Source organism: Anomaloglossus baeobatrachus, chromosome 7, assembly GCF_048569485.1.
Source record: "Anomaloglossus baeobatrachus isolate aAnoBae1 chromosome 7, aAnoBae1.hap1, whole genome shotgun sequence".
NCBI classification, from domain to species: Eukaryota; Metazoa; Chordata; class Amphibia; order Anura; family Aromobatidae; genus Anomaloglossus; species Anomaloglossus baeobatrachus.
In genome coordinates this window covers 208270229-208297676 of record NC_134359.1, presented here as the reverse complement: position 1 = coordinate 208297676, position 27448 = coordinate 208270229, and positions in this window count along the sequence as shown.

The window sequence follows — 27448 nt, the reverse complement described above, 5'->3', positions numbered from 1 at the left end:
GCTTTAAACCACTACAATGAAACACTCAGTAGCACCGTGGACCAAGTAGCACCCCTCACTCTCAGAACCTCCAAACACAGAGTAAAACAGCCTTGGCTCACATCCCAAACTCGATTTCTTTAGCAATGCTCCAGGAGTGACGAATGCCTATGGAGGAAAACCCGCACACCAGAAAACTTCAATCCACTACAAGTTCATGCTAAGGACCTACAACTCTTCCCTTCACCTCGCTAAACAGACCTACTTCATCACCCTTATCTCCTCACTATCCAACAATCCAAAAAAGCTCTTTGACACCTTTCACTCCCTCCTCAGTCCCAATGCACAGACCCCTATCACAAACCTTCATGCTGACATTCTGGCCTCGTATTTCACAAAGAAAATAAAAAACATCCGCCGAGAGATCAGCTCCCAGCCACCAAACCTTGTGAATCCCATCCCTCGCACATCCCATCCAGCTCACTTTCCACATTTGACCCAGTCACAGAGGAGGAAGTCTCCAGGCTCCTCTCTTCTTCTCGTCCTACCACTTGCCCTACTGATCCCTTTCCCTCACACCTACTCCAGTCTCTCTCTCCGGTTGTCACCACTCATCTAACTAAAATCTTCAATCTCTCTCTCTCTTCTGGTATCTTCCCCTGTTCCCTCAAACACTCTATCATTACTCCATTATTAAAAAAAACCTTCTCTTGATTCATCCTGCACAAGCAACTACAGACCAGTCTCCAATCTCCCCTTCATCTCCAAACTCTTGGAGCGCCTGGTCTACTCTCGTCTCACCCGCTACCTTTCCACTGCCTCTCTTCTAGATCCTTTCCAGTCTGGCTTCCACCCTTTACACTCAACAGAAACTGCTCTTGTCAAAGTGACCAATGCCCTACTGACAGCAAAACGTAACGGTGACCACTCTCTGCTTATTCTTCTTGACCTCTCTGCCGCCTTCCACACTGTTGACCACCATCTCCTTCTCTCTGTGCTCCATTCTATCGGCCTAAAGGACACTGTTCTTTCCTGGTTCTCTTCCTATCTTTTTGGCTGCTCATTCAGTGTATCATTTGCTGGCTCCACATCTTCTCCTTTTCCTCTCACTGTTGGGGTCCCTCAAGGTTAAGTCCTTGGCCCTCTTCTTTTCTCTCTCTACACTGCCCCAATTGGAATGACCATCAGCAGATTTGGCTTTCAGTACCATCTTTATGCTGATGACACACAGCTATACACCTCATCCCCTGAACTCACCCCCGCTATACTACAGAACACAAGTGACTGCCTGACTGCAGTTTGCAATGTCATGTCTGCTCTCTATCTGAAACTTAACCTTTCCAAAACTGAACTTCTTCTTTTCCCTCCATCTTCCAACCTTCCTCAACCTGACATCTTCTCTCTGTGTGTGTCACAACAATAAATCCTAGGCAGCAAGCCCGCTGTCTGGGTGTTATGCTTGACACTCATCTCTCCTTCACCCCCCACATACAATCTCTTGCCCGCTCTTGCCGCTTGCACCTCAAGAACATCTCTAGAATCCGGCCCTTTCTCACAATGGAAACGACAAAAACCCTCACCGTGGCCCTGATCCACTCTCACCTTGACTACTGTAACTCTCTATTAATTGGTCTCCCCCTAACTAGACTCTCTCTTCTACAGTCCATCCTTAATGCAGCAGCCAGGGTCACCTATCTGGCTAACCGCTACTCAGATGACTCTGCTCTGTGCCAGTCATTGCACTGGCTGCCCATATATCGCAGGATCCAATTCAAACTGCTTGGTCTCACCCACAAAGCTCTCCACAATGCGGCACCCCCCTACATGTCCACCCTCCTCTCTGTCTATCACCCCACACGTTCTCTACGCTCTGCAAATGACTTTCGACTAACATCCACACTAATTCGAATCTCCCACTCCCGAATCCAAGACTTCTTCCGGGCTGCACCAAACCTCTGGAACGCTCTACCCCAAGAAGTTAGGACAAATCACAACTTACTCAGCTTCAGACGCACCCTAAAAACGCATCTTTTTACGGTGGCCTATCACAATCCCTAGCCAAACTAATTTTACCTAATCCCTTCACAACTTCTCAGATAAGTACCCCACATCAAACTCCATGGCACCCAAATGCATCTCAAGGTCCTGGCCAACTGATCCGCGAAGCCATTATCTATCCCCCATTTTCTTGAGATGGCTGGATTGTCATTGTAAATAAGCACTTGTACCTTGCCCCCCCCCATCTCACTGTAGATTGTAAGCTCTCACGTGCAGGGTTGACTTTTTTCCCTTTAAATATTGTATTTTCGATAACTGTTACTTGTTTGTATATGATCCTTCTGAATTGTAAAGCGCTGTGGAATATGTTGGCGCTATAGAAATAAAGATTATTATTATTATAGATCCAAGCCATCCTGGATTCAGCAGGACTGTCCCAATTTGAGGGATCAGCCCCACCAGGCAGGGTTTTTATGTCAACTTCCACCCACCAGCTCCTCATTTGGGAATAGGGTTAACATCTCTCTGCATGTACCTAAACTAGATTATCTTCTTCTCTTGAGACTCAAAATTGTTAACTCTTTGTCCATAGGCAGTATCTCTATCAGTGAGCCACAGCCCACATTGAGAGAGCTGGGAGAATAGAATAATCTTGAGCTGTAGTGCAGGCAGGGAACTGAGAACATTATACAGGTATATTGAGATACATCTGTAAACAGCAGTGTATTTCTTTGTACCTGTATTCTAAGGGTGAAGAAATAGTCATATTTTTTTGTTCCTATAGAATTGTAAAAAATAATGAACAGCAATTATAAAAATTGCATTTTCCTCCTGGGACTTAAACAAACATCCTTCAACATTGAAGACAATAGATAAAGTCTACAAGCAACAGGTTCTGTCATGATCCAGGACCGGTATTCTCCACTCCAGAGTTTCATACACCCGGCCTGGTCATGTCAGTGGTTAACTCCCATCAGCCTCATTCTGGTTTCAGGAGACACTATATATTGTCTCTGAACCTGTATTCCTTTGCTGGTTATAGTTTTGCTCTGCAGCCTGTGACTTGCTCTGGTGAGAATTCCTGTTTTATCTAACTCCTTGTTACCGTGCCCTGACCTCTACCTTCCCCTGTTCCTCCGTCTATCCCAGTCCCTGACTTCCCGCTCCTGTCTGTTGTTTGTATTTCCCTCTGCATACCTGATGTTTGTATTTCCATCTGCATACCTGATCTCCCTGCTTCTGACTCGGTTTTGTTTTCTAGCTTGATTTTGATCCTCCCTTTGCTGTGACTTGACTCTCCTGGCTACACCCTGACTGTTTCACTATTATTTTGTCCCCAAGTGGTTTGTCTGTTAACTGCCTGCTGAAGTTATTCAGCTGTACTTCAGCTGCCTTTCTGTTACAGTGTTACTTTGATTCTCCTTAACTACTCTGCTACCACCTAGTGGGGAATACGCTGTACTACGTCTTACTTGCCCATTGTACAGTGTGACAGTTCTAAGAATTTTGTGTAATTGAAGCTGCATTGCAACATACAAATTATGAAGGACATGGAGACATTGTACATAGCAGTGTATTTCTTTGAACCAGTAAATGGAGAATGAAAGAGGTTTTTTTAAAAAAAAATAACAAAAAAAATAGAAAATAATTACAATAACGACATTTTAATGCCATTTTTTAAAATAATACACCACAAATATCATGCAAATAACATCAGACAACATGACATATTGGATGTCCTTGTAATCACAACAACCTGCATAACACAGCGATCAGACCATTTATAGTGATCAGTAAATGGTGTAAACAAATGGAGTAATTGGCCATTTTAATACTGCATTTAAAAATGCAACAGCATTATATTTTTACTTTAATTTTTTCAGGCTCTACATAGAAACCTCTAGAAAAAATGCACCAAAAAAGGACAGTTCAGCAGCAATTTAATTTAGAATCACAGCAAGCAGAGATTTCATGAAATCACATCCACTTTGCTTGGATATTTAGGTTGTGTTCACACATATAGCGTAAATACTGATTTTTTTCTGTTGTTTTTTTGCATAGAGATTCTTCTGTGTTTAACTATCCACGCAAAGTTGATGTAATTTAATGAAAACTGTGCCCACTGGGCGTCTAAAGATACTGCTGAAATATCCAGTTTTGCTGCTTTTTTTTCTCTAGAGGTTTCTGTGTGTAGCATAACAAAAAATCATGTAAAAATCTGCAGTTACATTTTGAAATGCAGAATCAAATCTTTTCTCTAACATAAAGATTACATTAAAACTGCATCTTTACATGTGCACCAAAATGCATCAAATAATGGGGAAAAGAAATAAAAAAAACAGCAGAAATGATTATTGTGTAGTTTGATGCGAACATCTGCAGAAAACAATTACCAGAATTTATGCAATGTGAGAACACAGCCTTACAGACACAAAAACCCCATATATATATTGATGCTACATAAAGATGATACAGTTATGGCTGCTATGAATACGAATAAAAGAACAAAAAATAAATCCATAGGTCACACCTAGAGATGAGCATGACACACTGATGATGTTGCTCCAGCACTAGATAATCAAAAGCCGTGCCAGGGTCTCCAGAAGGTAAAGATTTCGCTGCCTTCCATGCTCGCATCAGGTATCAGTGACCTGGAGTCTGGAACTGAATCCCATGAATCAATCCATGGGTCAATAGTCCCAACTGTCCAGGATATAAAATTAACCTATAATGTGAAATGAGTATAGGGAGACAGTCATACATCATACAATAAAAGAAAAAAAGCTTTATTTAAACACTTGTTTGTTTTAAAACAACTTAAACAACTTAAAAGATCACAGAGAGTAAAAGAGAGAGGTGTTCATTTGCTGCGCCAAAAAGATCACTTCGGTGGATGTTCAAATTAATGTCACTTTATTTGTCATATAGGTCGACGCGTTTCTGGAGCATCTGCCCCCTTCATCAGGACCATCAAGAACAAGAAAAACATCAAATCTGTCCCAATCGGACAGAGACATACATTATATAGCATACATGACGTCATCAGAAGAAAAAAACAGGCGGGAAGCACAGCCACGCTGTCAGATGTGACGTACTTCAGATCGCCTACCCAATTACAAAAAGAAATAACATGTGCAGCCCATCGGAAGGTAGTACTGATGTGACCACACCACCACCATCTGAACTGATTAAAATTGAGAAAAATATATAAATGAGTAGAAACCTTTGCAAAATATATTTGTGAACACACCATTCACTGAGTGTACAGTTTGAGATTTCATGTGCAAAAGCCGTATATATCACAACTTTAGTGTATCCAAACTAGAAGTGACGGAATAAGGTCGAGAGGTACACGAACTCTGGAAGCACTCAGTTTATTGATCCCACTAGGACAGGGATATACCGACTGAGCTCGTGCTGCCACCCGAGCGTGTGTATCCCTTTTATTGAAAAACGTGTCCCATGTAGCAAGAAATGTGTGCTTGTGAACAGGTATATAGGAGCATGAAAACCCGCTCCAGATCGGCAAACCAAGCAGGGTTCACGAGAGGACAGAAGCGTGGGAAAAAACCCAAGGACGCATGCGTCAGAGATATGGATCCAGATCCATCTAGGGTTCACTAGAGGGCGAGAGCGTGGGAAAAAAACTATGTGCGCATGCGTCAAAGCAAAAAAAGAGAACCTTTTTACCCATCATGAGAATCCAAGCAAACAAAATAAGTAAGTGTAAAGGGGTATCCGAATATCCCCAGAGAAAGTGCATTCATATCAATCTGAGCAACTATTGTGAATAGAGAAAGATGTGGACCCCCAGGGATACCACAAACTCAAGTGCAGCACCAATTTATAGTGAAATCAAGAAATGGAGCATAAAGACAATCACCGATAATGGTATTAAAGGGAACCCAAGGAACTTTAGAAGGTCCTCACTAATAAAAAAGAACCATCTCGACAATAGGAAAGATATGTCGAAGAGAAATTCCACATATAAAAAAATTATATATATACACATAGAAATACATAATACCTCCAACGAAACTATTAAAAAGATAGTAATGGTAATGACCATGATAAAACTAGGTCCATGTGACGATGTAATCTCATAGTATAAAAAACGCATATATACGATATAATTAAAAATCCTCAAAGGAGTGACATAACATCATAGCAATAAAAAAATATTTTAAAAAATTAATTGATTAAAAAATATACAAATATATTTTAATAAAACTACCAATTAAAAAATAATAATAAATAAATAAAATAAACCAGCTACCTGATCACTCTAATTAATATTAATGGAATAAGTCAGTAACCTCATTCAGGCCCTGAGGCTTTAAAGTGTTCAACTTATATATCCAATAAGTTTCTTTTTTGTTTAGGGTATCCATCCTATTAGGAACAAATGGGGGTATTTGTTCAATCGGAGTCACTTTTAGTTTTATTTTCTTCTCATGACATATAGTGGTGTGCCGAGACAATCCATGGAGTAAAAATCCCACCTTAATGTTATGTCTATGGGAATTAATTCTTTTATGTAGGGCTTGAATAGTCCTCCCTATGTATCGTTTATTGCAGTCACACTCAATCAAATAAATTACATAGTCAGATTGACACGTAAGGTGTCCCTGTATTAAAAATTCCCCACTGTCAGGGAGAGAGCCAAAACTGACTCTTCCATGTTGAATGGACCTGCAACAGAGACAATTTTTAGTCAAGCACTTGTATGCTCCCATGGGTTTGTCCGTCCCCATAATACAAGGCGGATTCCTTAGTCTACTCGGTGCCAAATGGTTTTTCAGGTTGGCTGCTCTACGGAAAGTGACACCAGGGAAGGCAGGTAACACCCCCTTGAGGTAAGGGTCATTCTGTAGTATGGACCAATGCTTCCTTAGAACCCCTTTGATGGCATCACCATCACAACTGAAAGTCGTCAGGAAAGTGGAGGAGAAGTTTTCTTTGGGTGTACCTTTATGCGACCCTCTGTCACTTGTATCTAGTGCATCATATTGTATCTGATGTCCATTATCATGGTATGCTCTCTTGATGACCGTCAGGGGATAGTTTTTATCTAGGAACCTTTCTTTCAGGATCTTAGCCTGGTCTTTGAAATCCTCATCTAACGTACAGTTCCTCCTGATTCTTTGATTCATATTGGGGTAAAACCCTATTTGCGCTTGGTTTTTCCACAGTCCTTTCTACGTAAAACAACTTAAAAAGAAGAGGACACTAAGGCGGACTTTGCACATTACGACATCGCAAGCCGATGTTGCGATGTCGAGTGCGATAGTCCCTGCCCCCGTCGCAGGTACTATATCTTGTGATAGCTGGCGTAGCGAAAATTATCGCTACGCCAGCTTCACACGGACTTTCCTGCCCTGCGACCGTCGCTCTGGCGACCCGCCTCCTTCCTAAGGGGGTGTGTCGTTCGGCGTCATAGCGATGTCACACGGCAGGCGGCCAATCAAAGTGGAGGGGTGGAGATGAGCAGGATGTAAACATCCCGCCCACCTTCTTCCTTCTCATTGCAGCCGGCGGCAGGTAAGGAGATGTTCCTCGCTCCTGCGGTTTTACACACAGCGATGTGTGCTGCCACAGGAACGAGGAACTACATCGTACCTGTCTCTGCACCGGCATTATGGAAATGTCGGAGAATGCACCGATAATACGATAACAACGCTTTTGCACTCATTAATCGTATCATCTAGGATTTGCACACTACGAAATCGCAAGTGACGCCTGATGTGCGTCACTTTCGATTTGACCCCACCGACATCGCACCTGCGATGTCGTAGTGTGCAAAGCCACTCCAACAGAAAGTCCAGGGTTGTCAAGACAAAAAAAATTGTTCCAGTGATAAACAATACATAAATATTGTACAATATCTAGGCGCACAAGAAATGAGAAGACCAAAAAAGATCAAAAAAAGAAATCCAGGATGTATACATAGAGGAATAGTATTGCCAATCCAAGCATGATGTACATAATAAATTCATAAATTCTGTATAATATATGCTAGGGAAAAGAATATAAATAATTATAGTACACAAACAAGATTATTATTTTGGTGCCACTAAACATGCACCAATCCGATGACAGACACTTCTTGTTATCAGAAAGGCTAGATTTATATTGCCCACAGGAGGCAGAAGGAAAATATTGCCCTAAGTAAGTCAAGTAATGTCAGAACCAATATATAATGAAATATATTCTACAGGGAAGTTTGAAAAATCATTTCCTTCACAACCATAGGTAGAAACTGAAAGTTACAATGATCAAAAGAATGATTTATCCTGTGTAAAAAAAAATGAAAGATAGACATCCAAAAGAAAGTGAGGACAAGAAAAACAATTAGGCCGGCTTCTCACTTGCGATTTTCTCACAGTAGTGCAATGCAAGAAATTCTCGCATTGCACTCGGACCCATGTTAATCAATGAGGCAGCTCCCATCTGCTATTTTTTTCTCAGTCCAAATCGGACTGAGAAAAAAAATCGCAGCATGCTGCGTTTTGGAGAGTTTCTCGCGCAAGTCTCTCCAATGCAACTCTATGGAAGCAGGTAAATAAATGGATGTCACACGGACCGGCACTCACACTATCCTAGTGACATTTGTTTTTTTAAATACATTTATTGCATGTTTGACAAAACAATGGAAATGAGTGAGGTCTCACAATGTCGGTCAATCTCTATCTGTCAGTCGGTCTCTCCCTCTCAGTCTCTATTCTCTCTCTGTCAGTCAGTCTGTCGGTCAGTCTGTTTCTCTGTCTGTCTCTCTCTCTCTCTCTGTCCATATCGGTCTATCCCTCCCCCCTTCTCTCATACTCACCGATCACGGGCGCGGTGCTGCACGGCGTTCACACAGCTCCGGCGGCTTCTCCTCTTTTAAAAAAGCCGGCCGCTCATTATTCAATCTGGTATTCCCTGCTTTACCTGCCCACCACGCCTATTATTGGTTGCAGTCAGACACACCCCCACGATGAGTGACAGCTGTCTAACTGCAACCAATCACAGCTGCCGGTGGGCAGGTCTCTATCATGCAGTAACATAAATAAATAAATAATTAAAGAAAAACGGCGTGCGGTTCCTCCCAATTTTAATACCAGCCAGGATAAAGCCACACAGCTGAAGGCTAGTATTGTCAGGATGGGGAGCCCCACGTTATGGAGAGCCAACCACCCTAACAATATCAGCCAGCAGCCGCCCTGAATAGCCACATCCATTAGATGCGACAGTCCCGGGACTGTACCCGGCCATCCCGAATTGCCCTGGTGTGGTGGCAATCGAGGTAATAAGGAGTTAATGGCAGCAGCCCATAGCTGCCACTAAGTCCTAGATTAATCATGGCAGGCGTCTCCCTGAGATACCTTCCATGATTAACCTGTAAGTTTAGGAAAATGAAGACATACACTAAAAAATCCTTTATTTGAAATAAATAACAAAAAAACCCAACCCTCTTTCACCACTTTATTCAAGTCCCCAAATACCCTTCCATGTCTGATGTAATCCACAGAGGTCCCGCGACGCTTTCAGCTTTGCTACATCAGAAGCTGACAGAGAGCGGTCACAAACCACGACCGCTTTCTGTGAGCTCCAGGCAGCGACTGAAGTGAGTCGCGCTATCAGCGATGACATCACTTAGGTTACCCGCGGCCACAGATCTCAGTAGGAGGACTTCTGCTGTGGCCGTGGGTAACCTCAGTGACGGCACCGCTGATCGCGCGGCTCACTGCGGTCACTCAGGGGATTTGCGGTCACCGGTGAAGGCCTCACCGGTGACCGCCGAAAATCTGGCCATGACACACAGACAGAGCCGCGGGAAGACAATGAAGTCGGATGAACTTCATCCGACTTCATTCTGATCGCGCGGCTCTGTCTGTGTTATGCTGTCAGCGGCCATTCAGCTCTGCTACATGGCTCTGTCTGTGTTTGCTGTCAGCGGCCATGTAGCAGAGCTGAATGGCAGATGACATAGTCAAAACGGATCCCATATGCATCAAACACGCATTGCATACACACTGCAATCATGAGAAAAATCCCAGGATCGCAGTGCAGTTGCATTGCACACTGATCATAAAGTGAACTAAAATCGGTCGACTTTTTTTCCTGCTACTTGGACCGATTTTACATGCATAAATGTAATTCCAGCCTTAAGTTGAAAAAAAGGGGTATAGTTGTTCCCAGATAAATAATGATAACAACCAAAACATTAATAAATGAATAGATATCACGGATTTTTCCCAAATGGATACACCAAAATGGGGTTTAACAAATGAGAAAATACAGAAGACCAACTATAGGACAAATGGAAACGGCAGGAAATTATACCTATGGAAGATATATGTGAGCCCAGATAAGAGTGTCAACAACCAGGGAGCCAAAGGAAGTACCCCTACGTCCTGGATATAGTGGAACAGTCCAGATTTGGGTCTATACACTGCAACTGAATGTCCCTCAATATCACCGCCCCTCTAACATCTCCTCCTGCCAGATTAGAAAGAAATGGCAAATGGGTGTGACTTGGGGTGTGCTCAAAATATGCCATAGCAATGTATCCCTCTTTCTATTCCTCAAAACTTGTAACATACGCTCTGCTACTAAATACATAACATGATGACCAGCATACAAAGCCATCTTATTTCTGAGACCAAGAGGAAAAGCGCAATGAAGATAGCATAAAAGGAAGAGGCATGAGTTGTGTATGGTACTGTAATTTATCTATGAAGAAAGGGGAGATAACCATATATTCAGGGTAAAAGGTGTCACACAAGCAGACCATACCACTAGAATCATTGTTATATGGCTGCTTGTTGAACTGATTTGCAGAATCATAACAGCTACAGATAAAAATTATACCAGAAGAGGATAAACAATTTAATATGAGGACTAGCTAATCTTTTTTTTATTTACACAAGACCCTGCAAAGTTTTCAATTTTTCTAATATACTGTATGTCTTTACCTTATTTTGCTTTCCACTCTCCAAAACACCATTCTGACTGTTTCACAAAGCCTGTTCAATCTTCTTTACAAGCTGCTTTCAACTACTGCTCAGCAAAGATCGGTACAATAATTACAAACAATCAAAGTTAGGGAATTCCCTCTATGCTATCCACTCTGTACAAGGGAATCCCCTTGCTCTATTTGCCAATAGATGACTAAGTATAATGTATATGTGTGTGTATATGTATATATATATATATATATATATATATATATATATATATATATATATATATACAGTACAGACCAAACGTTTGGACACACCTTCTCATCTCTAGAACAACTGTTAAGAGGAGACTTTGTGCAGCAGGCCTTCATGGTGAAATAGCTGCTAGGAAACCACTGCTAAGGACAGGCAACAAGCAGAAGAGACTTGTTTGGGCTAAAGAACACAAGGAATCGACATTAGACCAGTGAAAATCTGTGCTTTGGTCTGATGAGTCCAAATTTGAGATCTTTGGATCCAATCACCATGTCTTTGTAGAAAAGGTGAACGGATGGATACATGCCTGGCTCCAACCGTGAAGCATGGAGGAGGAGGTGTGATGGTGTTAGGGTGCTTTGCTGGTGACACTGTTGGGGATTTATTCAAAATTAAAGGCATACAGAACCAGCATGGCTACCACAGCATCTTGCAGCGGCGTGCTATTCAATCTGGTTTGTGTTTAGTTGGACCAGCATTTATTTTTCAACAGGACAATGACCCCAAACACACCTCCAGGCTGTGTAAGGACAATTTGACTAAGAAGGAGAGTGAGGGGTGCTACGCCAGATGACCTGGTTTCCACAGTCACCAGACCTGAACCCAATCGAGATGGTTTGGGATGAGCTGGACCGCAGAGTGAAGGCAAAAGGGCCAACAAGTGCTAAGCATCTCTGGGAACTCCTTAAAGACTGTTGGAAAACCATTTCCGGTGACTACCTCTTGCAGCTCATGAAGAGAATGCCAAGAGTGTGCAAAGTAGTAATGAAAGCAAAAGGTGGCTACTTTGAAGAAACTAGAATATAAAACATATTTTCAGTTGTTTCACACTTTTTTAACCCTAGAACGCGCAACCATCGAAATCTACCATAGAAAACAAGTGACCTAGCAGGCCTGCGAGGCCCCAGGTATGCGTTCTAGGGTTAAGTATTTCATTCCACATGTTTTAATTCATAGTTTTGATGCCTTCAATGTGAATCTACAATTTTCAGAATCATGAAAATAAAGAAAACTCATTGAATGAGAAGGTGTGTCCTTACATATACTCAGCATGAGCTGCTGTCTAGAGAATTTTTGGAGCATAATAATACACTTATGATTCTCGTTGAATAAATTCAATTCAAATTGAATTTCCTAGCAGAATTTGAGCAAGTTGCTGAGTATGACATTCGACAAATTTGCTTAACACTAAGGATTTGCCAGATTTATCATCTTGTATGAAACAAAGTGTTTGTACACTGATTCATTATGGTGTTTAACCCCTTCAGCCCCAGGGCACTTTCCGTTTTTGCGTTTTTGTTTTTTGCTCCCCTTCTTCCGAGAGCCGTAACTTTTTTATTTTTCCGTCAATCTTCCCATATGAGGGCTTGTTTTTTGCGGGACAAGTTGTACTTTTAAATGAATTCATAAGTTTAACCATATAATATACTGGAAAACAGCAAAAAAATTCCAAATGCAGAAAAATTGCAAAAAAAGTGTGATGGCACAATAGTTTTTGGGATGTTTTATTCACGGTGTTCACTATATGGTAAAACTGATGTGTGGGTATGATGCCTGAGGTCGGTGCGAGTTTGTAGACACCAAACATGTATAGGTTTACTTGTATCTAAGGGGTCAAAAAATTCACAAGTTTGTCCAATAAAAGTGGCGCACGTTTTGCGCCATTTTCCGAAACATGTAGCATTCTTATTTTTTGGGATCTATGGCTCAGTGACAACTTATTTTTTGTGTCTCGAGCTGACGTTTCTAATGGTACCATTTTTGCGCAGATGCTACGTTTTGATCGCCTGTTATTGCATTTTGTGTAAAACTTGCGGCGACCAAAAAACGTAATTTTGGCGTTTGGAATTTTTTTGCCACTACGCCGTTTACCAATCAGATTAATTGATTTTATATTTTGATAGATCGGGCATTTCTGAACGCGGCAATACCAAATATGTGTATATTTATTTATTTTTTAACCCTTTAATTTTCAATGGGGGGAAAGGGGGGTGATTTGAACTTTTAGTTTTTTTTTTTTTTTTTATTTTTTAAAACTTTTTTTAACTTTTTTTTTTATTTTACTAGTCCCCCTAGGGGTCTATAGCAATCAGCAATCCGATCGCTATTATCTATCTGCTGATCACAGCTATACAGCTGTAAACAGCAGATACAGTCACTTTCTTTTTCCCTCTGCTATCGGCCGAGGGAAAACGAAAGTGAAACAACATAGCTGCAGGCATCATCACATGACCCTGTGCTACGATGGCAACCCCCGATAGTCACGTGATCACGCACGTGACTTCCGGTGGGGGCGGCGGTAAGTAAAAAACATGGCCGCGCGCATTTAGATCTTGCTGCCAGATTTTGGCAGCAAGATTTAAGGGGTTAATGGCCGCGAGTGGAAGCGATTCCACCCGCGGCTAGCAGGCACACATGTCAGCTGTTGAAAACAGCTGATATGTGTGCCGACCGCCGCCGCCTGCCTGCGGCAGGGGGCGGAGCTTAACGGGAAACGCTCCATGACGGATATATCCGTCCATGGTCGTGAAGGGGTTAAGTCGCAATATTTTTGAGAAACTGAGACGTTCCACAAAAATATTGCAACTTTTAGTGGTTTTTTTGTGATATCAATATGGACATAGCATTGCTGGAGCATAGCTGGGGTGGGGTACGTGTACACCTTCTTACCAAATTCTTATAAAGTGTCATAACTGGCATTACTAGCTGACTAAGTCCTTCTTCACATGTAAGTGATTCTGGTACATATGTTGCTGTTTTTACAGGTACCGGCATCATGGACATACGCAGACCCATTAATATCAATGGTCTGTGCACACCTCAATGATTTCTCACTGACCGTGTTTCTTGCACAGACACAAGTCTGTTTCTCTATGTCATCACTGATGTCCCACAGACCACACAGTCCCTCCCGCGGTCATAGTAAAAAACTATTCCTCATATCATTCTACTGCATGAGGTCTTCTGACCATGGCTTTCCAGCTGGGCCCTCACCCACAACTCTCTCTCTTCTTTTGGATCACATCAATGACCAAATGTGCCTTGATAATGAAGGGCTTCTCTTCAGAAGCTAGGTTTCATCAGGTGTTAGGTCTTCCTGTGGGGTCAGGACTTGAGCCAGGGTTGACACTTCTGGTGAGGTTAATAGGATTCCTACCTGCACCTGGCCTTGCAAGACTTTAAGTTGCTCATACTCTCTAAGGGCCAGGGTCCAAGCCTTTCTATAGACCTTCTGACCTGGAAATGGGCTCAGGGTGCCAGGTGATCTTCACCACCAAACCACTCAGTCTTACCTCCTTTGAGATCAGCTACTGCACTTGTGCGCAACCTATCTGTGCGTACTTGGGCTACTGCCAACTCCCACACGGGACATGAACCTCCAATCTACCATCAAACACATATATTCTATATCTGATTTCTGCTGCTCACAAAATGGTACTGTCCTGCTCACCCATAGGTATCCTGCATCACAGTTCTGCCTTGCATTGGGTGGAGTCTCATCCGGCTCAGCATTCTGTTCTTTCCAGGTCTCTGCTTGTTTTCTGCAGTGGGCGGGCCTTTTCCCTAAACTTATGGGAGTGGGCACTCCTTGACCTGGACTGACTCTTCCAGGCATGGCATTGTAGGCATAGCCTCTTGGGGGCCATTCAGATATTTGCGCTCTTCCTCTTCATTGACCCACACAAAAGGAGGAATCCTCCTGCTAAACTGTGACATTGCCCTCCCTTTTACAGTTCATGCTGAGCAGCATTTTTAATTTCATAGTGGTCACCATCGTTTATGCGGCTTAGGCCTAACTCACAATTATAGAATCTTCTGCTTGGAAGGTTGGATCCTGTCGATTATGCCAAGTGTAATGTCGCTTGGAGCCTTAGTCATCGGTTATATGCTACTCTCTGGTGCCCTGGAATGCTACATGAAAGATGAGATCCTGTCTGGGTGCGTGTCGATGTCGTAGTGGCAACATGTTCGTCTAGGCCACATGATGCTGATGGTTTTGAGCAGCCAAGACCGGAAGATGACTTATTCAGAACCGGAGACCACCAGTTCTTTAAGACTATACATAGCAGTCCTTCAATGACAACTATATTCACCAGGCAGCAGAGGCACAACTTTTCAGATGTTTTAGTAACACAGAGTTTACATAAAGCAAAAAAGGGGGGGATTTTTCCAGCTCACCTGTTCTCCAACTCCTAGTAATCCTCCAAAGGGCACGAGCCTGCCGGTCAGTCCTAGCCGGTGTAACAGGCGAAAAAGTGATGAAAGATTCGGCTCAGCACAAATCCAATAAAATATAAAAAATTTACTTTATTGATATTTCCTTAAAATAGTCATTCCTGGAAATACATCACACAAGGGTATAATCTGCATACAGGTGAAACTTTACGCGTTTCGGACCTATATCATAAAAACAAAAGGGTCCATAGTCATAAGTACCTGTATGCGGCTCTGGACAGAATATATAAGTGCTTCCACCATGGAAAAACAGGAAACTGAGGTGGAGAGAGGTGTGTTCGTTACACAGGTATAGGAAAACGCAGCCGGAGGTTTCAGTAGGTAAAAAGGAAAGAATGGATCCATCTATATCAAATCAATAAATAAATACCGCATAGGTCTATGGTGGAAAAACATATAAATACACAGGCAAAAAATACATGTATGCACCCAATCTTCATAAATAGGAAGAAATGCATATATAAATAATGCATGCATATTTAAATAAAAAACAACAAATGATAATATACTCCTGCGTATATACCAGATATACATAAAGCACACCTTCCTCTGAAACATCTAGCATATTCCTGTCATTACAGGTTTGGATAACATCATCACAAATCAACTTAGCTCCAAAGTGCAATCCCTGAGAGCCATTCTATTCTCCCTGGGGTTCCATGTCTGATTATTCTCAAAAAGGAGAGGAAAAGGTCTTGCTAGTTTGGCAGGATTCAAGCTTTAAGCATGCAGCTGCTTTAGGAACTCTTATCTGTGACAGCCACTTGTCTTATGTGCTATTATATTTTTGTCCCATTACCTTTAGAAGCTTTGAGTCATTTGGGGCTTGATTGCTACAAGTCCTTTTATCTGGACCCTTCTAATTAGGTCACCCCAATTCGAAGGTTGGTCCCTGGACCTGACCCAGCCCTTTACTATGTATCTCAGACGATTACTTCGGATCACGCTATTCTGTTTCTAATCTCAACACTTCTGTCTACTACTGGTCACGTACTGCACGCAAACTTGACGATCATTTAGATCATAGGTCTCCTAGTCACACACTGAACTTCACCTGACTTTCTCAAAGAAAATCGTTTATTTCCCTATATGCTAATTCCTTCTGACAGTGGGCTAGTCCCAACTCTACCTACTTATTATTCTAATGTTAACAGAACCATAAACTACATTGTTACACATTACGTATATACTACATCACAGTACACATTACAGTACCTTCACAATACACTGGACATAATACATGTTATACTTTACATGACAGTAACATGATTCGTGTCTTTACTGGGAAATGCAAGCATGTCCAAGGATCTCGATGCTGGAATGAGTAATGAGTAGAGTTGAGCGCGGTTCGTGGTTCGTGGTTCTCCAGTTCGCAGTTCGAGTGATTTTCGGGGCTGTTCTAGATCGAACTAGAACTCGAGCTTTTTGCTAAAGCTTGATAGTTCTAGTTACGTTCGAGAACGGTTCTAGCAGCAAAAAGCCAAGCTAATTACTAGCTGGCTTTCCGCTGTAATAGTGTGAGTCACTCTGTGACTCACACTATTATGAAATTTCAGCGTATAGTGAGCAGGAACAGCGCATTCATATCACTGCTGCTGGGATAATTGCGATCGCCATTTTTTTTCCCTTGTCTTTCTTCCCTAAGCGCGTGCGTGTAGTGGGGCGGGCCAGCATGTCAGCCAATCCCAGACACACACACAGCTAAGTGGACTTTTAGCCAGAGAAGCAACGGCATGTGTGATAGGATGTCCATGTCACATGTCCCTGCATTATAAAAACGGGTATCTGCCTGTCAGGACGCCATTATCTGCCTTCTGCGTCTGGGTGTCAGTCACCGCTGGCGTAGCTCCTGTCTCCGATACTGCTGTGTACGCTCTACACACAGCGCTATAGAGCATAGGGATAGAAGTTTCTTTTAGCCATTGTAAGGGCTAATAACAGCGGGCTCAGAGCCATAGGTGACAGTCAGGTCCGTGGAAACAGATTTTAACAGCTACAGATTAGAGCGTCTGTGTAGCTAAGGTCAGGGACTTCCTCGCTGCATTTCCCCATTAGGAGGGATATAAAGTGAGGCTTCCTTTCCTCTACACAGACCCACAATCCTGCCACTGTTCCCTCCTGCCCTTTGCACACTCCAGCTCATTGTTACTAAGCCATTATACTAGCAAACACTGAGTAAACTTAGTGCATCCTAAAAGTGGCTGTTGGACTTCCATTAGTGTCCCACTAGTGCAAATCTATTTGCAGCACCTCTGCATTGCATACTCAAGCTCATTGTTACTAAGCCATTATACTAGCAAACACTGAGGAAACTTAGTGGCAACCTAAAAGTGGCTGCTGGACTTCCATTAGTGTCCCACTAGTGCAAATCTATTTGCAGCACCTCTGCATTGCACACTCAAGCTCATTGTTACTAAGCCATTATACTAGCAAACACTGAGTAAACTTAGTGGCATCCTAAAAGTGGCTGTTGGACTTCCATTAGTGTCCCACTAGTGCAAATCTATTTGCAGCACCTCTGCATTGCACACTCAAGCTCATTGTTACTAAGACATTATACTAGCAAACACTGAGTAGACTTAGTGGCATCCTAAAAGTGGCTGTTGGACTTCCATTAGTGTCCCACTAGTGCAAATCTATTTGCAGCACCTCTGCATTGCACACTCAAACTCATTTTTTTAAGCTATTATACTAGCAAACACTGAGGAAACGTAGTGGCATCCTAAAAGTGGCTGTTGTACTTCAATTATTGTCCCACTGGTGCAAAGCTATTTGCAGCACCACTGCATTGCACACTCAAACTCATTGTTACTAAGCCATTATACTAGCAAACACTGAGTAAACTTAGTGCATCCTAAAAGTGGCTGTTGGACTTCCATTAGTGTCCCACTAGTGCAAATCTATTTGCAGCACCTCTGCATTGCACACTCAAGCTCATTGTTACTAAGCTATTATACTAGCAAACACTGAGGGAACTTAGTGGCATCCTAAATGTGGCTGTTGGACATCGTTATTGTCCCACTGGTGCAAATCTATTTGCAGCACCACTGCATTGCACACTCAAACTCATTGTTACTAAGCCATTATACTAGCAAACACTGAGTAAACTTAGTGGCATCCTAAAAGTGGCTGTTGGACTTCCATTATTGTCCCACTAGTGCAAATCTATTTGCAGCACCTCTGCATTGCACACTCAAGCTCTTTGTTACTAAGCCATTATACTAGCAAACACTGAGGAAACTGAGTGGCATCCTAAAAGTGGCTGTTGGACTTCATTATTGTCCCACTGGTGCAAAGATATTTGCGGCACCTCTGCATTGCACACTCAAACTCATTGTTACTAAGCCATTCTAATAGCAAACTATGCTGCCAGTTTAAGGGCCGTAGTTGCATTGTTAGGGATAGTTATTGTTGTTTATTCTGCTGTTAATAAAGCTAGACCACCGCTGCAATCTACACCACCTCTCAATTTTTACTACCACATTTTAAGTGCACAATCTTGTCGCAATCAAAATGAGTGGCAAATTGACAGATGCTGGTGGAAAGGGGAAGAGGCGTGTTGGAAAAGGAAAAAAAGGGTTTGTCCATGGGGAAGGTGGCAAAGCTCCATTAACATCTACTTAAGATAGACCATCTTCCAGCAAAAGTAAGATGTCTACTACTTACCGTGGACAATCCGATGTGCTCCCTTTTTTACGGACACGAACAACTGGAACAAAGGTTGATGATGGCCAAAAAAAGAAAATGCTTGAATGGATCTCAAGTGGTCTAAAAAGTGCCCTCTCCGCCACCTCAACTACCGCATCCAAAAAACACCAGTCCTCTGAGTTGTCATCCCAATCACACTTGCTTTCTCCCAGATCTGAAGTCTCCATCCGCCCTGCACAGTTTGGTGGAACTGAGATGGCTGAGTCTGCAGAGCTGTTCAGTCACACTATAGCCTGGGAATCAGAGGTCTGCTCCCAAGCTACAGTGAGTACAGAACAGGAAATGGTCTGCAGTGATGCCCAGAACCTTTGTGACTCTGATTCAGGCCTTGAGGACCGAGTTTCTGAGCATAATGTTGACCCTTATTCACAAACTGTAACACCTGTTGTTATAGACAATGAGGAACATACTGATGACGATGAGACGCAGATACCAGATTGGGATGACATCTTTAATATTTGTTCATGTCAGGAAGAGGCTCGGTCTGAAGGTGAGGGGAGTGCAAACACAACGCTTGCTGAGGAAGTTCTAGATCCCACCTACGGTCAACCCACAGTCAGGCACTCGAGGAGGTCAACAGAGGCGGTGGAGGAGGATGCTACTGACGACAAAGTTACCTTACGCCTTCCTGGACAGAGGAGTAGTACTGGTAGCACGTCTACATCTGCATCCTCAGCCACCACTCGGCCTCTGAGCACTAGTCGGGGGGGCTCAGCAGGTCGCATGCCCTCTAAGCCTTGCCTACCCTGGACCTTTTTTGACATAGAAAAAGATCGACTGTTAGTAGAGGGCAAAACCTCAGGAGTTTGACAACTTCTTCCATGAATCGTCACATGAATAAATATCATATGTCCCAGTGGGAAGCTCACCGTGCTGCAATGCGGTCTAGCGGAGCGAACCATCCACCGCCTGCCCCTTCAAGTGCATCCGTGCGCTCTTTATCTTCTAGGACTGTGGGGACAACTGTCACACCTGGTTTTCCACACACAACTTCCACCACTGTAACCGCAACAGGCAGTTTTCTTGGTAGGTCGTCAGTTGGTTTGGAAGGGGAAACAAGTGCGTGTGTACAGCTCTCTCAGACATCGATGGCATCAACGTTGGATGAAGGCAACATCATGTCTACTCCTGCACTTTCCTCACAAACCTGCATTTTTTCAGGGACACCCTACTCACCACTGTCTACACACAGCAGCCAGATCTCTGTCCCTCAGATGTGGACAAATAAAAGGCCATTTCCTGCGACCCATGACAAAGCTAAGAGGTTAACTTTATCCCTCTGTAAGCTCTTGGCTACCGAAATTCTGCCTTTCCGCCTGGTGTACACAAAGGATTTTAGAGACCTTATGTCTGTCTCTATGCCCCAGTACCAGATGCCCAGTCGCCACTACTTCTCTAAGAAAGGTGTGCCTGCGCTACACCAGCATGTCGCACACAACATCACCGCTTCCTTGAGAAACTCTGTGTGTGAATGGGTGCATTTCACCACCAATACATGGACCAGTAAGCATGGACAGGGACATTACATGTCGCTGAATGGGCACTGGGTAGCTATGGTAATAGATGGTGAAGGGTCTACTGCACAAGTCTTGCCATCCCCACGAATTGTGTGTCAATCCTCTGTCTGTACAAGTTCCGGCACTGCTTCTGCCTCCTCCACCTCATCTGGGTCCTCCACCTCCGCCCCAAGCCTGCCTGGTCAGGCCACCAGCATTCTAACTACGCAGAAGGAATCACGCACACCTCATTACTATGCTGGCAGAAGAGCACAACGGCATCAGGCGGTCTTTAGCTTGAAATGTCTTGGAAATAAGAGTCACACAGTGGCTGAGTTGTGGGCAGCTCTGGAGACGGAGTTTATTAAATGGTTGTCTCCACTCAACCTGCAGCCTGGTAAGGCCGTGTGCGACAATGCTGCTAACCTGGGTGCGACCCTTCACCTGGGCAAGGTGACACACATGCCTTGTATGGCTCACGTGTTGAACCTTGTTGTCCAGCAATTTTTAACACACTATCCCGGCCTAGATGGCCTTCTGAACAGGGCACGAAAACTGTCTGCTCACTTCCGCCGTTCAACCGCCGCTGCTGAGTGACTTGTATCGCTCCAGAAGTCTTTCGGCCTGCCGGTTCATCGCCTGAAATGCGATTTACCGACACGCTGGAATTTGACTCTCCACATGTTACAGCGACTGTGGCAGCACCGTCGAGCCCTGGTGCAATATGTCATGACGTATAGCCTGGGCCAACGAGATGCAGAGGTGGGGCAGATCACCCTGATGGAGTGGTCTCAGATCAAGGACCTATGCACCCTTCTGCACAGTTTCGACATGGCGACGAATATGTTTAGCGCTGACAATGCCATTATCAGCATGACAATTCCAGTCATTTACATGCTGGAGCACACGCTAAACACTATTCGGAGTCAGGGGGTGGGACAACAGGAAGGGGAGGAACTACAGGAGGATTCATATGCGCAAGAGACAACAACATCACCAAGGTCCAGACGTTCATCATCACCAACGCGGCAGGTATGGGACCATGGGTGACAGGGATCAACAAGGGCGCATGGTAGTAGGCGAAATGTTGAGGAAGGTGCAGGAGAACATGAAGAAATGGAGGACGAACTGTCCATGGACATGGAAGACTCAGCGGATGAGGGAGACCTTGGTCAAATTTCAGTTGAAAGAGGTTGGGAGGAGATGTCAGAGGAAGAAAGAACGGTTAGCACCTCTATGCCACAAACACAGTGTGGACTTGATCCGCATGGCTGTGCAAGACACATGAGCGCCTTCTTGCTGCACTACCTCCAACATGATCCTCGTATTGTCAAAATTAGAAGTGATGATGACTACTGGCTTGCCACACTATTAGATCCCCGGTACAAGTCCAAATTTTGTGACATAATTCCAGCCATAGAAAGGGACGCACGTATGCAGGAGTATCAGCAAAAGCTGTTACTCGATCTTAGCTTGGCTTTTCCACCAAACAACCGTGGTGCAGGGAGTGAATCTCCCAGTTGTAACTTGACAAACATGGGACGGTCTCGTCATCTTCAACAGTCTACCCATACCAGCAGCACCGCATTTGGTGCTGGTAACAGCAATTTTATTGAATCTTTTCATAATTTTTTTAGACCATCCTTTGCAAGGCCACCAGAGACAACAAGTCTGATACATAGTCAATGGCTGGAGAGGATGATACAGGAATATCTCCAAATGAACATCGATGCCATGACTTTGCAAATGGAGCCTTGCTCATTTTGGGCTTCAAATCTTGAAAAATGGCCAGAGCTCTCCACTTACGCCTTGGAGATTTTGTCGTGTCTAGCTGCCAGCATTGTCTCTGAACGTCTCTTCAGTTCTACTGGGTGTGTGCTGACAGGTAAGCGCACGCGTCTGTCCAGTGACAATGTGGACAGACTAACATTCATCAAAATGAACAAGTCATGGATCCACAAGGAATTTACTACCCCTGTGTCATCCTGGGGAGAGTAAATGCTTGTGGATTTTGAATGTGCTTGATGCAAATCTACCTGTGAAGTGTACAACTGGAGCCCGAGTGCTGCCACTGAAGGGGTGGGTGTGTGTGTGTGGCCCAATTTTTGGAAAAAAAGGAGACTCCGCTTGGAGTAACCCTTGCTTACATTGTTTTTAAAAATGATCCAAGATGCACAGAGCTGGGATCAGGAAAGACTTAGCTACCTACCCCGGTGTCATCCTGGGATGGTTAAGTATGGCGTATTTTTGAATGTGCTTGATGCAAATCTACCTGTGAAGTGTACGACTGGGGCACAAGTGCTGCCACTAAAGGGGTGGGTGTGTGTGGCCCAATTTTTGGAAAAAAGGGAGACTCCGCTTGGAGTAACCCTTGCTTGCTGTGTTTTTTAAAAGGACCCAAGATGAACAAGTCATGGTTCAGCAAAGACTTTGCTACCTACCCCGGTGTCATCCTGGGGACGGTAAAGTATGGCATATTTTTGAATGTGCTTGATGCAAATCTACCTGTGAAGTGTACAACTGGGGCACAAGTGCTGCCACTGAAGGGGTGGGTGTGTGTGTGTGGCCCAATTTTTGGAAAAAAGGGAGACTCCGCTTGGAGTAACCCTTGCTTACATTGTTTTTAAAAATGATCCAAGATGAACAGAGCTGGGATCAGGAAAGACTTAGCTACCTACCCCGGTGTCATCCTGTGGACGGTTAAGTATGGCGTATTTTTGAATGTGCTTGATGCAAATCTACCTGTGAAGTGTACAACTGGGGCACAAGTGCTGCCACTGAAGGGGTGGGTGTGTGTGTGGCCCAATTTCTGGAAAAAAGGGAGACTCCGCTTGGAGTATCCCTTGCTTGCTGTGTTTTTTAAAAGGACCCAAGATGAACAAGTCATGGTTCAGCAAAGACTTTGCTACCTACCCCGGTGTCATCCTGGGAAGGGTTAAGGATGGCGTAATTTTGAATGTTGTTGATGCAAATCTACTTGTGAAGTGTACAACTAGGGCACAAGTGCTGCCACTGAAGGGGTGGGTGTCTGTGTGGCCCAATTTTTGGAAAAAAGGGAGACTCCGCTTGGAGTAACCCTTGTTTACAGTGTTTCTAAAAATGATCCAAGATGAACAGAGCTGGGATCAGCAAAGACTTTGCTACCTACCCCGGTGCCATTGTGGGGACGGTTAAGGATGGCGTATTTTTGAATGTGCTTGATGCAAATCTACCTGTCCAGTTTGCAACTGGGGCACAAGTGCTGCTACTGAAGTGGTGTCTGTGGGGCCCAATTTTTGGAAAAAAGGGAGACTCTGCTTGGAGTCCCCTTGCTGTGTGATACATGATTTTAGAAGGGCATGCCATGCCTATATCTGTGTCTCGTCCTCTTTTTCCTCGTAACGCTGTTTTGTTTTCGCATGAGAATTTGTACTTGTCACTTTCCCATGTGTTTGTGTTGTGTTGTGAGTTGTTTGTCACCTTTTGGACACATTTTGAGGGTGTTTTCTAGGTGTTTTTAAGTCTTTGTGATTGCCTCCCTTTGTTTCCTATGCGGTTCGAGTGGTTCGCCGAACCGGTTCGCCGAACCGAACTCGAACGAGACCTCCGTTCAGCGAACCGAACCACGGCCGGTTCGCTCATCTCTAGTAATGAGAACAATCTCCCATAACAAGTCAATCAAAATTAAAGACACTTTAAACTATAATATTTGAAGTCTGCCTGTTTTCTCACTTTTATAATATCGTCATCTATTTTTTGCATTTTAGCTCTTCAACTGCCTCCATAAATAGAGAATAAGCTACTCTTAATAGCATTGTGCAGCACCTTTTGTTTTCATGTTTTGCATTGATGGGGGTGGTACTTTGAAGATTGCTTAATTTTCTCCCTATCATGGTCATTATTTACAGCTTCCTGCATGATTCTTTATTACAATGTCTAAAAAGATACTGCAATTACTACCTGTCTTTCCATAAATCCAAAGCCATCCTGGATTCAGCAGGACTGTCCCACTTTGAAGGCACAGCTACACCATACCGGCAATCAGTGGTTTTGTACCAACTTACTCTCTAATTTTCTCACGAGCTCCGTAGCACATCCTTTGGGGATGGGGCAGATATCTCTTTGCATATGGAAAAACTAATTTATCTTCTCCTCTTGTCTCCATGTGACTTAAACATGTTAACGCCTTGTTCACAGGCAGCAGCTCTATCAATGAGAGAGATATGAGAATAGGGTAATCTTGAGCTGTTAAAACATATATTTGTCCTAAGACAATGGTAAGCGCTTGACCCAAAAACCTACTTATAATCCTGCAGCTGGTTTTTAGGCAAAAACCACCCCAAAAACTTGCCCAGAAATGAATGGTATAATAAAAAGAGATTTTTCCATAAATGGAAATTCTCACAAACCAGCGCTGAAAAATAAGAATAAGGACTATTTTAAACTTTTAATACTACCAATATTCCCTAACAATAGAAACACACTTAATTTCTACAAGTAATAGAACAAAAAGCAAACATAGACAAATTGATGAGCACACTATAACTATAGAATCGTGGGGCCCCGGCCGGTGGCAACCACGAATATTAAAAAAGTTACTGGTATTGATGGTGCGATCAAAAAGAGGGTAATTTTCTCAGAAAGAGGCAGTTAAAATAGTTTCAGAAAGTTTTTCAAGGAAGTACTAGGATCGTACTAGCCCGTGTACAAAGGCAATCTTCCTGCTTGCGAGTACCTGCCCCGAAATTAATAGTTTACTGCTTGTTAGATTGTCACTGACAGCCACGCTGCACTCATTCACGGCCCCTGGTTAGGGTTAGATACACCGCGCTCCTAGTGAGGAGTCTAGCGGTAAATGGATCAGTGCACCGGGGGCCTGTTACAGGTCCCCAGTGTATGTTACCTGATACCGATGTTACCGAGGAGAGTTCCGTGAGATGTGGTCCTTGCGTGGAGTGGTTTTTAGCTTTTGTCTGGAGAAGAAAGTTGGTGCTGAATCGCAGTGTGTAAATTCTTCAAATCCAGAGTACAGGATGCCGATTTAAGGATTAATACAGCAGGGCTGTTCTGCCCTGGGTTATGGGCTCCTCCGTGCACCTGCTTGGGCGTTCACCTGCCACTGAACCGGCAGGCTCCGTAGTCGGTAGAGAACAAACAGACAGACAGTTACGTCTCCTTCACAGTACTAAACTGAGCAAGATCCAACACGTGTTTCGGGGGCGTTAACGGTCCCCTTCCTCAAGAACGTTGAGGGGTATTTTCCTCCTGTGGCTTGAACCAATATCCTTAAATATTTTAAACAGTAGCTAAAGTCTGCAAGAAACAGACTCTGAGAATTTTGTGTAATGAAAACTGTATTGCAACCTCTGATTCTGCATGCTGATTATGCAGGTACATTGAGACATTGTATTTAGTAATAAACCTGTAAAGTGATAATAAAAGAGATCTAATCTTATAAAATAACTAAAAAATAATAAAAAGCAAATACAATAAGGACTAGAGTTGAGCGCGGTTCGTGGTTCTCCAGTTCTAGGCTCGAGTGATTTTGGGGCATGTTCTAGATCGAACTAGAACTCGAGCTTTTTTGCAAAAGCTCGATAGTTCTAGAAACGTTCGAGAACGGTTCTAGCAGCAAAAAAACAGCTAAATCCTAGCTTGGTTTCTGCTGTAATAGTGTAAGTCACTCTGTGAATCAAACTATTATGACATTTCAGTGTATAGTGTGCGTGAACAGCGCCTTCAGATCACTGCTGTTTCTATAATGGTGATCGCCATTTTTTTTTTTTTTCTTGTCTTCCTTCCCTAAGCGCGCGCGTCTTGTGGGGCGGGCCAGCATGTCAGCCAATCCCAGACACACACACAGCTAAGTGGACTTTGAGCCAGAGAAGCAACGGCATGTGTGATAGGATGTCCATGTCACATGTCCCTGCATTATAAAAACGGACATTTTCCTCCAGGACGCCATTATCTCTTCTGCGTCTTTGGTGTCAGACATCACTGTCGCAGCTCCGTCCTCCTGAGTCCTATCGCTGATACAGCTGTATGCGCTCCATACACAGCGCTGGACAGCATAGGGATAGCACTTTCTAGCAGTCCTTTTAAGGGCTCAAACCGGCAGGGTCAGAGTTAAGGTGACAGGTCCTGAAAACAGCGCCAGCGTCTGTGTAGCCAAGGTCAGGGATTTCCTCCCTGCATTTCCCTATTAGGAGGGATAGAAAGGCAGGCTTCCTTTCCTCTACCCAGAGCCCCACAATCCTGCCACTGTACCCTCGTGTCCTCTGCATACTCCAACTCATTATAACTAAGCCATTATACTAGCAAACACTCAGTGTACCTAGTGGCATCCTATCTGTGGCTATTGGACTTTACTATAGTCCCACTAGTGCAAAGACATTTGCAGAGCGCGTCTGCCTGCATTGCACACTCCAACTCATTATAACTAAGCCATTATACTAGCAAATACTCAGTGTACCTAGTGGCATCCTATCTGTGGCTATTGGACTTTACTATAGTCCCACTAGTGCAAAGACATTTGCAGAGCGCGTCTGCCTGCATTGCACACTCCAACTCATTAAAACTAAACCATTATACTAGCAAACACTCAGTGTACCTAGTGGCATCCTATACGTGGCTATTGGACTTTGCTATAGTCCCACTAGTGCAAAGACATTTGCAGAGCGCATCTGCCTGCATTGCACACTCCAACTCATAACTAAGCCATTATACTAGCAAACACTCAGTGTACCTAGTGGCATCCTATACGTGGCTATTGGACTTTGCTATAGTCACACTAGTGCAAAGACATTTGCAGAGCGCGTCTGCCTGCATTGCACACTCCAACTCATGATAACT